Below are 6000 nucleotides of genomic sequence, written 5' to 3' on the forward strand. Positions count from 1 at the left end.
AGAAAATAATGACACTATCACTCTTCGAGTCTTCGTTATGCTTTGCAAACATATGTAATTGAAATTTCATATCATAAGTTGAAGAACTATTTCAAGTTCGAAAGTTTCATTTATATAATATTCGAATGTTTATTATTTTGTCTTGCAGGTTAAAGAAATAATGCATCACTCAGTATAAAATAACAAGTACCTAGCCTTAGGAGCACTCAACCGAAGGAAAAAAAAAAACACTCGAACATTTACTAAACCATACAAATCCAGAAGTTCGATTTTTAAGCATTGTTGTCTCTCCTAGAGATGAATATGCAACGAAAAATTGCTCTATGCCTGTAAGGTTGATTTGCATGAATGTTTGTATATCAATAAAAAAATGTAAAGCTTTTTCCGATAGTTTTTTTCTACTAATTTCGGTTGTGATGATACTTGTGGACATATATAATATCAAAAAAAAAAATGACAATATTTAGAGCTAATCAAAGGTAGTTTAGAAAGAATTCAAATTCTTTTGTTGCAAAAATATGGCCAGATGCACCTCTTGATTTTTGTTTAGTTCTTTCTGTTTTCTATAAATATAATAAGAACTTGGGTATTTTGGCAGCAACCGTTAAGGTGGTTCAATATTCACCCTGCAAAACAAGAAATCACAATGGTTAGGAATCTCATTTGAATAGAAAAGTACATAAGAAAGACTAAAAGACTTTAAGAAATTGTAAGTTAATCTCTTACTTTACGATTTTGTCATGCACAGAGTGCTTTACAAAATAGTTCGTGTCGGAGGCACGGGTCATGCCTAGTTGATTACAAAAAGAATTACCAAATGTATTTTTGATATAATTTCAACTTAGATTCTTATTACTAATTTCAGTTCATTTCTGATTTCACATCACAAGGATTTCTTCCCCAAGTTGTACCCTAATAAATTTCGTACTTAAAAGAGAGTCAAGTTATTTTGAAAATGTACCAAAAGAATCAACAAGCTTCAGTACCAAAAATTGAACAAGATTCAGACTAAAATGGACTCTTGTTTCACCATTATCATCTATGCAATTCTCATATCCTTCTGGTATGATTTATTGTCTCAACAACAATAAAATAAATGGTTAGCGATAAATAAGAAAAATGTTTGTAAATTCAAAAAAGAAAGGTTCAAATACCTTGTAACTTATCAATCACAATTGACCAACCTTACCAATCTTTTATTTGCATATATCTTGATCAAGGGGTTGATAATTTCTTCTTCCCTTTAATGACAGAGCAATTCGTGCTGATAACGTGTTGTGAAAAAAAAAAGAGGGAAGAATAAATACAATGGAAATATAAATCAAGAGATAGAGACAAGAAGAACTTGATTTGTATTCATATGTTTGTATATAATGTTTCTATTTTGGTACATTAGCTAGACACCTCTTTATATAGCCCTTTGAATAGATATACCCAACTAATACAAAGTTACATATAATCAATGGTGCTTGAATATAAATAATAGTGGAGAACTTATGATGGTGGGCGTTACAAAGTGTGTGTTGGAATCGGTATCTAGCTCAAAAGCAGCTGGACCGGTTTTTTCTTAATTTGATGTACCTATATTCATCAAAAATTCGACAAAGACATCTCGTTGGATTCGTCTCGTCGAGCTCTTAAATTTAGACTCCAATTTTGTCCCAGTCCGATTCCGTATGATTGAGTTATTACAAAATTAGTTTGGTATGGATACCATTAACTCTAAACCGAGATTTTGAGTTAGTACCACATTTATGATGGAGGAAATGTGTCTATTTCCTTAAATAGAATCTTCCATATATTTATGGTATGTTGGTTGAAATAGAAAAGTGTTTCGCGTGGTTTGCACCACGCAAACCGCACACGCGCGGGGCGTGGGCATTTTAGAGGTGCCCGCACGCACTTTGCACTTCGCATCGTTTGACTTTACGGTCATAGATTTGATCCGACGGTCAGGATGGTTGGCGCTCTTAAGATAGATCCCTTGATGATCTAACGGTGGGCGTTCAAGGCGCGAGATCTTGATAGATCCGTTGAGATATAACGGTCAAGATGGCACCCGAAAACCAAACGTCAAATATGATTATTGGGAAGCATCCATTCGTCTATAGGCACCTGTCTCAAGTGTCACCAATACTTCTATAAATATCAAACAGAATCCAGCAAACAAACATACGAAATTTTTTTTGCATTCAAAGTTCATTAAGAATTTAGAGTTTTAAGAAGTCACTTTCTTCTGGTTCTTACTGCTTGTTCGAAGTTCGCACGCTTTCAGAAAAACGAAGTACTCTTAGTCGTCATCCTGAAAGGTATAGCCGTTGTATCCTGAGAGACAAACATCTGACTGGTTTTAGTACTAATACCAGGGTGTTCACTGTCTTAAGGAAAGAGACAACTCGACTCGGCTTTTCTCTCTTTCTCTAACCTTTTAATTATCTTTGTTTTAAATATACTGGTTTTTTTATTTTTTAATCTGTTTCAAATACAATATTATTTTTTAAACCTAAAAGTTATCTCTGAATTTATTTCAAAAAGACACAGTAAGGTGTATCCTTGTTTTTATTAAAACAGGAACATAATCTTGGTTTTTCATAATACCAGAGAAACAACAGTGTGGTGGGCATCCACCATAAATCAAATATTTGTAACAGAAATTCAATTTTCTGGATCTTCGAATATCTTGAACTTTTGTTCATCACTAGATCTTCGACTTTTTGATCTGTCACGTTATACACATAACTTATTATCGGCGATAAATGAAATGCCATTTTCAATAAGTTTGAGTTTTCTTTTTGAGTTTAAATTCTAGGTATCGAGTAGTTGTTTATTTTAGTGGAGAAGTGTGCTCTAGGGTTTTGGTTTGAGTTGCATTTTTTTAAACTGCAAGTTGTCTGGACTCTTGTGATCCATTGATCTTATGGGTCAACTTGAAGGTTGTAAACACGGGTAATTTATATTTTGTACATAAGGCAATATCCTGTGGTAATGGTGCACCACTCGACTTACTTGTGCAAGATTGTCCCTGAAGATAGTAAAAACTCTAAACATATCACAAATGGTGCCACTTTCCTTTACTACGAGTTCATGGCCCGTCTTACTAAATGTTTGAACAAATGTTTTAGAAATTTTATGGCTACTGAAATTATGGGATGTGAAAATTTTATTACTACAAAATCCAAAATATCTTAATGCATAGATAATTGGAGTAATTTTGTTTTTGATTTCAACTTAGATACTTACTAATTTCAGTTTATTTCTAATTTCAAATCACAAAGATTTTCTTCCCTTAGGTGTGTACCCAAATCAATTTCATACCTAAAACAGAGTCAATGTAGGGGGTCATCTAGGTATTTTTGACAAAGTAGGGGGCAGGAAACCCCTCACAAAGTTGGGGGCTATTTGGGAAATAACCCTTTTTTCTTCCTAGTCCATTATGTTCTGCAAAACCCTAGTTGCAAGCCACTTGGGCACCGGATCGACATCTCTGTGTTTTTGTAGTTTAGTAACTCCCTAACTGCAAGCAATTATGGATAGGGGTGAACATCGGTTGGATAACCGACTTTTTCAGCCAATCCAAAGTCCAAACCGAAGGGTTCGGTTTTTCAAATCTAAATCCGAACCAATCCGTTCATGGTTTGGTTCGGTTACCGATCCGAACTATGCGTGGACGGTTTGGATCGGTTGGATAACCGAACCACCTGTGATATTTTACCATACATAAAATTTCGCAGTTTCGACTTAAAAACGTGGAACTAACTTAACTATTGAATTAAGCTACAACTCTCCACGCCATTTACTTCTGTTACACATGCATTAAGCTACGATATTAACAAACATGGAACTAACTTAACTATTAAATCTCAACCGTTCATCGTTCCTATCATTTATATTTATATATATAATATATAAAAAATAGCAATAAATGGTTTGGTTCGGTTTGCTCGGTTATCCGTCAACCAAATCCATAAACCGATCCAAACCACTCGGTTTTGCCATTTTAACATCCGAACCAATCCGGAATACTATTGGATCGGTATCCAAACCGTTGAAATCTGTTTGGATCGGTCGGTTTGGATACTAAATGAACACCCCTAATTATGGAATAGTTTTGATTCCTTAACCCTAATAGAAATGAACAATGGAGATGTTCATTTAGGAATTACTAAAGGTGCTCGGGCTTCTTACGTTTCACACCCCTTTATTGTGTTAAAAAGGTGCCTACACCAAAATTATTGGGTGCTTTAGAATTTTATCCTCATATTTTGGAATGCCATAACAAACACAAAGTATTTTGGTTTTCTTTCCCATAAAAAAATGGTTTTCACACCAAATATTTTCACACGTATCAAACGGATCCTTAGATGTATTTGTAATTTCAATGAAAATATATTTTGATCACTTCAAATATCGAATAATAAATTGACAAGAAAAAATTTACTTCAAATAATAAAAAGGATTTTTAATATCTTTCTATTAAAAATACATTAAGATTAAATCACATCAAATTTTTTTATTATTAAAAATACATTAAGGAAAACTCATCACCAAAATAAAACTAAAAAACTTAGACATTGGTAGAGACGTGGGGCTATTTGTTGCCATTTAAATATCATAATCTTGCACGGTTACATTAATTGCTCGTAAATTTAACATTTTTCTTTTTAAAAAAATTTGGTCTAAACAAGTTTCTCAAGATCACATGCTAAGTCTTACATATTTTCTACTTTTAACAAGATGAAGTTTGACTCTATTTTTTCATCTGACCGTTCAAATGCGAAGAATTATAATTTAAAAAGGAAAGAACATGACTACATATCTTACTAAAAATCCTTAAGTCAAATGATATGGAAAATCGTACCTTTATGTAAAATTGCATATTTTCCAACAAAAGGAAAGAACATGAATGCATATTTTCCAACTCTATCTCTATAGCAGATTCTAGATGGATGTTAGGTTTGAAACAAGCTCTACAAATACCTTGTTAATTGCACAGTTACATTAATTGCTCGTAAATTTAACATTTTTCTTTTTTAAAAAATTTGGTCTAAACAAGTTTCTCAAGATCACATGCTAAGTCTTACATATTTTCTACTTTTAACAAGATGAAGTTTGACTCTATTTTTTCATCTGACCGTTCAAATGCGAAGAATTAAAATTTAAAAAGGAAAGAACATGACTACATATCTTACTAAAAATCCTTAAGTCAAATGATATGGAAAATCTTACCTTTACGCAAAATTGCATATTTTCCAACAAAAGGAAAGAACATGAATGCATATTTTCCAACCCTATCTCTATAGCAGATTCTAGATGGATGTTAGGTTTGAAACAAGCTCTACAAATACCTTGTTAATTGCTCGGTTACATTAATTGCTCGCAAATTTAACATTTTTGTTTTTCAGAAAATTTGGTCTAAACAAGTTTCTCAAGATCACCTGCTAAGTATTATATTACATATTTTCTACTTTTAACAAGATGAAGTTTGACTCTATTTTTTTTCTTCTAATCGTTCAAATGTGAAGATTTACAATTTAAAAAGGAAAGAACATGATAAATATCTTAACAAAAACCCCTAAGTCAAATGATATGGAAAATCCTACATTTATATATGCAAAATTGCATATTTTCCAACAGAAGGAAAGACATGAATGCATATTTTCCAACCCTATCTCTATGGCAGCTTCTAGATGGACGTTAGGTTTGGAACAAATTCTATAAATACCTTGTTCGGTTTCTTTGGTTTTATGAATCTCATCTTTTCTCATTAGACCACTGCATCCCTTCTCCTAAGGTGTTTTTTTTCTTTCTTTTGTTTCTTCTCTTCTGCTATTCTTTTTTATCTTTAGAATTTTTTCATTTTATTGTGTTGTCTTCATGACAATTTTTTTTCTATTAGGTTTAGTTTATGAGATCTATTAGTAGTTCTTTCTTTATATATTTTAGTTTATAAGTTTTAATGTTCTTCCAAGTCTTTATAAAATTTTATTTACAATTGCATTT

Source organism: Eschscholzia californica, unplaced genomic scaffold (assembly GCF_041429995.1).
Source record: "Eschscholzia californica isolate CP2 unplaced genomic scaffold, dmEscCali1.0.p SCAF_1, whole genome shotgun sequence".
In the NCBI taxonomy this organism is placed as follows: Eukaryota; Viridiplantae; Streptophyta; class Magnoliopsida; order Ranunculales; family Papaveraceae; genus Eschscholzia; species Eschscholzia californica.